This window comes from Cupressus sempervirens, chromosome 8 (assembly GCF_028749045.1).
Source record: "Cupressus sempervirens isolate cs-2001-9-10 chromosome 8, ASM2874904v1, whole genome shotgun sequence".
Classification (NCBI taxonomy): domain Eukaryota; kingdom Viridiplantae; phylum Streptophyta; class Pinopsida; order Cupressales; family Cupressaceae; genus Cupressus; species Cupressus sempervirens.
The window spans coordinates 459965117-459973839 of record NC_143125.1 but is presented as its reverse complement, the minus strand read 5'-3'; positions in this window follow the sequence as shown (position 1 = coordinate 459973839).

The window sequence follows — 8723 nt, the reverse complement described above, 5'->3', positions numbered from 1 at the left end:
ACATAATTTTTTATGCAACTAGAGTATCATATATAACTATAGTTTAATTCTATTTATTGAACTATAATAAAGGTGGATATAGGCATTTGTATTGTTATTTGTAAATGATAGCAAAGGAGAAATATTTATTTATGAAGTTCAATGTCTAGATTTCGTACTTACAGAGAAAATTGTTAATCTATTTGAGAAAAACCAATATATTTTAAATGTTGATTCAGGATAAAATAAAACAAAGATCAAAAATTGGATTGAACTTTTCTTCAACGTTAAAGTAATAGGAGTCAATAGTTATCGACCTCTGCAAAAGAAATAAAAAAGAGGAAATAGAAAAAAAATTATGACACATAGAATGCATTATAAACGTATTATTATTAGACTAAAACTAGGTGATTCTATTCCACTTTTTCCTTCAAAATGAAACTTATTGGAATTGTCAAACATGAACACCCGTTCATACAGGACTTTGATTTCGGGCACACGTGATAAATCTCTATCAAATTTTGATGAAAAAGTCCAATCTCATCCACAAAAGAAATTGACTTCTAGCTGGCATCGTTGTGGGAAAGGTCATAATAACAGTGGAATTATTACCATACATCATAGAGGAGGAGGTCATGAGCATCTGTATTGTCAAATTGATTTTCAATGGAGTGAAAAAAACATATTGGGAAAAATTGTAACAATAGAGAGTGACCCTAATAGAAGTGCATATATCTATCTTATGCACTATAGAAATGGTAAAAAGACATATATTTTGCATTTGAGAGGGATTATGATTGGAGATACTATTATTTCTGGTGCAAGAGCCCCCATATCAATGGGAAATGCCCTACCTTTGAGTGCGGTTTGAATTATTAATTGTACATAATCGAAAATAACCGATTGGGTTTACAGCAAAACCTTAAAATCTATCACTGATCCAACTAAAATACTTTGATGGGATCAATCCCAAAGGGAAACTGAGGATAAAGAACAGTGGGTGATTGAGTTCAATAGTTTTTGAATTAATTATTGACTCCAGAGATATGATAATATGGAGAAGACTTAATTGTCTGAAGCAGAAATAACTAAGGTAAAGGAACCCTTGTTCTAAAGAAAAAAAACAAGTAACTCACATTTGATTTGATGGTCAAAGGCAGATTCAAAGATGAACAGTGACAAATAGTTTTTTTATCAAAAAAATTGATATTTCAAATGCCTCCTACGTTATCCAGAAGATGCGAAAGCATTAACGTAATTTAATAAAGTCATTCATTCTGAATGCTACATGAAAAAATAACATAAGCTAGATGATGGAATAAAGAAACCTAGGATGTACAGAATAAGGACATAAGGAATTGAAAGTATGCCCTTCATCTTAAGCCTCTATATAAAATAGATTCATAATAATCATATTCTATTCACATCTAGAAAGCTGTATGCCCTGAGAGAGGCTTGTACAGTTTGGGAAGGGATTTTTACAAGTTAAAGATCTACTTCAACCAATATACCTTTAGGCACGACTATACATAATGTCGAAGTACAAGTCAAAAAAGGTGGACAATTAGCTAGAGCAGCGGGTGTTGTGGCAGAATTGATCGCAAAAGAAGGCTGATTGACCACATTAAGATTACCATTTGGAGAAGTTCATTTAATATCTGAGAACTACTCAGCAACAATTGGACAAGTAGGCAACATTAAGTGGAAAAATCAAACTTTAAGTAAAGCTGGGTCAAAATGTTGGCTAGGTAAGTGTCCTGAAGTAAGAGGAATAGTTATGAATGCTATAGATCATCCTCATGGGGGTGGTGAAGGAAGAGCTCCAATTGGTAGAAAAAAAACCCTTGACCCCTTGGGGCTATAGCGCACTTGGAAGAAAAAGTCGGAAGAGAAATAAATATAGTGATGTTTCAATTCTTCATCGACATAAATAGGAATAGTTGTAAATCCATTTTTATTTTCTATCAATAAAAAGAAAGGTAATTAATCAACCATGGCACGTTCACTAAGAAAAAATACTTTTTTTATCTAATGATTTGTTAAGTAAAATCGATAATCTAAACATGATTAAAGAGAAGAAGATAATAGTAACCTGGTCCCATAGATCTGCCATTGTACCTGCAATGATTGGTCATACCATTTCTATTCATAATGGAAAGGTACATTTACCCATTTTTATAACAAATGGTATGATAAACCACAAATTAGGAGAATTTGCACCTACTTCCATTTTCCAGGGATATGCGAAAAAGGATAAAAAATCAAAAAATGAAAAAAAAAAGAGGAAAAAAGAAACAAAAAAAAAATACACACACACACACACAAAAGAAAGAGAGAAACAATAAATAAAAAAGTCTTGTTGTAAATAGTATACATTAATTCATTATGGAGGATGAAGATGAAATTGATATTTCAAAATAGGGATTTAGATTTAAATTCAACTATAAGAATACAAGTTGTAGCTAAACATGTATGTATGTCTTCTAATAAAACACGTAGAGTAGCTCATTTACTTCGTAATTCTGCCTATATATAGGCACTTGCGATACTGAATTTCATGGATTATAGAGCATGTGAGCCTATATTCAAAGTACTTGTTTCTGCAACCGAAAATGTGTGTTCATTTATGGGTATACATAAGTGCTATTTAGTTGTCCTTGTGGCTAAAGTGAATGAAGGTCCTACTTTGAAAAGATTTTGACCTAGAGCTCGAGGTCATGGTTATCCAATATAGAAATCTACTTGTCATATAAGTATTACATTATTTTATGATACATCATTGAATTTATGTAATTCAACTCACGATTACATAACAGTACAATGAAACATTAAATAGAAACAAAATATCCAAATAGATGATCCATTTATGCTGCAAATATACTACTACTTAAAGTACTAAAAAAATATGTATGGGAAACAAAATAAATCCACTTGGTTTTAGACTTGGTTTTACTCAAAACCATTATTCCCTTTGGTTTGAAGAAAGGGATTATTCCGAAGATCTACGAGAAGATGAGAGAATATATAATTGCGTTGAAAATTATGTAAAACATATCAAAAGTTCTATAAATTCTAGTTATGGAGGAATTACACGTATAGAGATTCTGAAACAGACCAAATTGATTTCGATAAATATATGTATATATTGCATTTGTTGATTTGTTTATTGAAAAAAATGTGCCAAGAAAAAAAGAAATAACGAAGGAATTAAGAAAGGAAGTACAAAAAATGCTTGTACAAAGTATGCTTAATTTTGTAAACATAGAACTTGTCATTTCTATAGAAAAGGTGGATACACCTTATAGAGAACCCAAAATTCTTGCGGAATATATTGCTCTACAACTAAAGGAGAGAGTTGAAATAAGAAAAATAATGAAAAAAGCTATTCAACTAGCTGAAAAGGCAATTGTCGAAGGTGTTAAAATAAAAATTAAAGGGCATCTTAACGGAATTGAGAGAGCCTGAAAAGAATCAGCTATGAAAGGTAGAGTGACCATTCGAGCTAAAATTGATTATTGTTATTATGCGGTTCAAACCATCTATGGAGTATTAGGGATAAACATTTGGATCTTTTTTTAAGATGAGCAATATCTTTCTATAATCTAACCAATCATAAATCTTAAATTCTATAAGATTAAATAAAAATTATTAAACATCTTGGAGCAGTGCTATGCTTAGTGTGTGACTCATTGAGATCAAGCTTTTGCTTCTTTTCTAAAATGAATGATAGGGAACTCGAAATAAAAACAAATTGGTCTCTAGTATATTTTATTTGACTAAGATCCAATAAGCTAGTTATTGAAATATAGATAGTTTTATCAAAGAAATGAAAGATAGACCTTATTTTCCACAACACGAAGAGACAAACCTATATCTCTCGTAAAGAGAAAAAGAGTCTTTGGTAATGCATGAAAAGAAAAAGGGATGGAGAAAAAGAGAAAATGAAATCTTCTTCCTTACAGTATTGTATGGTTCATAAATCACCCTCAAAGAGCAGTGTGATAAGGCATAAGAATTATCCTGATTATTTCTATTCAGTTTATTAAAAGGAGCTTCGGATCAATGGAAACTAAGAAAATTGATTCTTATAATAAATATAAATAAGAACTCCATTGCAGAGGGTATACCTAAGTAGCCATTTAAAAGCTATGGGAACGATGGAACCTATGACTGCATAAGATCATATAGAAATCTTAATCATTCATTGGATAGGATGGCGAAATAAACCAATAAAGAATAAATTTCATTGGAGTCCAAAAAACCCAAATAACTTAGAGTTAATATTCACCTGTAAGATACTTATTGGACATATAGAGGCATTTGTATCCTCATATTATATGAATAACTAATATGTGTAATGAGTCAATACTGATTGATTTCTAGGACCTCACTATTTATGATCCCATAGATTCTTCACAAAGAGCCAGATGAGAAGAAACTTTCATATTCGATTCTGAAATAGAGATGGAATTCAAATAGTATTATATTATACAACCATCGACTAGAACCCAAAAAGAACAAAATTTCATCACCAACATAGGGGAAGAATCAAGGGAATATCTTCTCGGGGTAATCGCATTTGTTTTGGTAGATTTGCTCTTCAGGCATTGGAACTTGTTTGGATCACATCTGGGTAGATAGAAGTAGGATGACGAGCAATTAGATGTTATGCCCGTCACGGCATTAAAATATGGATACGTATATTTCCTGACAAACCTATTAGAACGAGACCTACATAAATACTTATGGGTTCGGGGAAAGCTAAGGGATCTCCAAAATATTGGGTATCTGTCATCAAACTAGGTCGAATACTTTATGAAATAAGTGGAGTATCAAAGACTATAGCGAGAGTAGCTTTTCAAATTGTTGCATATAAAATGCCTATATATACTAAATTTATTACTAGTTCACGTAAATAATGCCAAACCAAAGAGATATTTCTGGCATAAAAAGATCATTTATTTGATATGATAAGAAATACCTTTTTTTCTGTCGAGGTAACAATTGGAGGAAAAATGATTCAGTCCCAAACTTACTTGAATGTAGCAGACAACAGTGGAGAACAAAAATTAATGTGCATTCAAGTGCTAGGAGCAGGTAATCGTAACACCGCTAATATTGGCAATATTATCATCACTGTAATTAAAGAAGCAACACCTAATATGCTTCTGCAAGAATCAAAAATAGTTAGAGCCGTAGTTATATGTACGTGTAAAGAACTTAAACGTAGCGATGGAATGATAATACGATTTGATGACAATGCAGCAGTTGTCATTGATTAGAAAGGAAATCCAAGAGGAACTCAAGTTTTTGGTTTAGTTACTGAAGAATTGAGAGAATTGAATTTTACCAAAATAATCTCATTGGCTCCTGAAGTACTATAAATACTGATAAATTATGTAAAATTAATGTCAGGCATATTCCTAAAAAAAGATAAACATGCCTTTATATTTAGTAAATTATTAAGAATTAGTTCATCATGGGTAACGACACTATTGCTAATCTAATGACTTATATTAGAAATGCTGACATGGTAAAAAAAAATAGTTCGAGTGGCGGCTACTATTATTACCAAGAACATCACAAGGATTCTTCTACGAGAAGGCTTTATAGAGGATGTTAGGAAACATAGAGAAGGTCAAAAATATTTTTCTATTTTAACTTCAAAATCTAGAGGAAGGACGCAAAAGAGATATATAACTACTTCAAAGCGTATTAGCAAACCTAGTCTGAGAATCTATTCTAATTATCGAGAAATCCCTAAAGTTTTAGGTGGAATGGGGATTGCAATCCTCTCTACTTCACAAGGAATAATGACTGATCAAGAAGCTCGACAAAAAAAAAAGGAGAATTATTATGTATTTTTTGGTAACTCCAAAAAAAAAAAGTAAATGCCTAAATTGCAGTTTTCCCTACAATATTGCAATGCTATAAAAAAAAAGTAATTTACTATTATAAAAATTGAGTGTTCATTGTCAGAAATTTAGCTGACAAAAAAAAGAATTCAATTATATTCAATGAATATTATTAAGTTAGTAATAGCTGATAAAAAAAGATATTAACGAAAAAAAATGAAACGTCTTTTATTTTATTTAATTAAATGATTCTTCTCTTTTAGAAATCTAATGTCATAGTTAGGTTAATAACAAAGTTTAATAATATTATAATTATAGCAAAAATCTAGAAATGAGTACCAAAAATAATTTTGTCACTATTGATGGTGTAGTTACCATAGCATATCCTAATGCTATGTTTTTAGTCCATCTAGATAATGATATAGATGTTTTAACGGTTATATCAGGTAAAATGAGATGTCGAACAATACAAGTAATACTGGGGGATAGAGTAAGAGTTGAATAACCTATTTATGATTTAAGCAAAGGAAGTATAATATATAGATATCCCGTCAGACGAAAGGATGATGCTACTGATGAGGCCCATTAACAAAAGATTTTAGTATTCAAAAAAGGACCACAAATATGAAAATACGTGCTTTTGTTCACAAAATTTGCAAAAAGTGACACCTAATTCGTTGACGGAAATGCCTTGTTGTAATTTGTTACAATCCGAGGCATAAACAAAAACAGGGATAATTCCCATTATAAGGAATTATAAAATAAATAAATTTCGGCATCATATTCATATAGATTATAATATTTCTAAAATAGATTATAATCTATTTATAGAATAAATTTTTTTTTTTTTACTTCAAAATATCAAAATTGATCAGAAATTATAACAAGAAAAGATTTGTGTCAAAAAATACGAAAAAAATTGTGTAAAAAAAAATACAAGAAAATATGTGCCACGTAGAGCTACAAGAATATTTTTTCCACATAAAACTAAACATCAAATACTAAAAGGAGTTATTTGTGTTCGAACAAGTTTTCGCAATACCATTGTTACTCTTACAGATACACAAGGGCAAACAGTTTCTTGGTCTTCTGCCAGTTCTTGCGGATTCAAAGGTACAAAAAGACATTTACCATTTGCTGCTAAGATTGCAACAATAAGTGTTGTTCATACCTTAGTAAATCAAGGTCTTCTAAAAGAAGCAGAAGTTATACTACGTGGCAATGGTCCGGGGAAAGAACCAGCACTGTGAGCTATTTATCAAAGTGGTATAAAAATAAAGAATATTTATGAGGTAACTTCTGTGCCACATAACGGGTGTAGACCTCCAAAAAGGAGATGTGTGTAAAAATTAAATAAATTTCAAGAGAAAGAAATGATTCAATTCAAGAGAAAGAAATGATTCAATAATTTATTAAAATAATTTATTACAAATAGTATTATGAATAAGAATAAAAAATCAGTCTCAATCAAGATACCAGAATTGAAGTGCATCGAATTTAGAGTAAAGAGTGACCATTTTAATTATGGTCGTTTCACTTTATCTCCGCTTCGCAAAGTTCAAGCTAATATGATAAGCAGTGCAATAAGAAGAGTTTTACTCAGAGAAATAGAAGGAACATGTATCACACATGCTAAATTTAACAATATATCAAACGAATATTCCATGATAATAGGTATTGAGGAATCAATACATGAAATTTTGATGAATCTAAAAGAAATTGTACTCCAAAGTGATGCGTATAGAATTTGAGAAGGATCTATCTATGTTTTCAAACTAAAAGAAGTAACCGTTGGAGATATCATACTACCACCTTTTGTGAGAATAATTGATACTACACAACATATAGCTAGCATAAACAAACCAATTATCTTAGATATATCATTACAAATTGAAAAAGGCTACGGATATATTATTCAAAATCCAAATAATTCCAATTATAAGGATGATTTTTTTCCTATAGATGTTGCCTTTGCCCCTGTTCAAAATGTAAATTACTTTATGAAGCTTCTCATAATTTAATTGACTTTTTCCTTCCCTTTCTAAATGCAAAGGAAGAGAACAGGGATGAATTACCTATTTCGCATACATCGACTGATATGAAGGGAATAGATTTCAATCAAATGTATATTGACCAATTAAACTTCTCTACTAGGATATATAATTGTCTCAAAAAGGTAAATATAAATATAGTATCAGACCTTTTGAATTACAGTGGAGAAGATTTAATGAAAATAAAACATCTTGGGAAACAATCTGTCAAAGAAATATTGGAATTGATTCATCAAAGAATACGGTTTAGACTTATAATAGTTCTATTTTTTCTCCCCATTCATGACCCCTTTTTACTAAGTTCTTCTAGAAAGTCAATATGAAAAGAATTTTTGACCATTTTGTAATTATAAAAATAGTAGTAATAATATTAGAAATAAAAGCATTTAAAAAAAACATATATCTAGGGAGAGACCATTTATTTTAAAGCAACTACTCCCTAGATATATAAACAAAAGATTTCCCTCCTCTCCTATATTAAGATATTCTAATTTCTATCAAATTGGAAAATACCTAGAGTTAAAGATTCATCGATAGGTAAAATTGCTCCAATACCTAACCAAAGAGCTACTGCGGTACCGATTACGAATACTGTTGTAGCTTCTAGACAACGAAATGGATTTTGGAATTGATTCACATTCTCCAAGAAAGGAATTATCAATAGTCCTGTAGGTACTAAAGCCATTAAAAGGACACCTAATAATTTATTAGGTACTATACGAAGTATTTGAAATACGAGGAAAAAATACCATTCAGGTAATATTTCCAAAGGAGTTGCAAATGGATTTGCCGGTTCACCAATCATTGATGGTTCTAGAACTACTAAACCTACGGTACA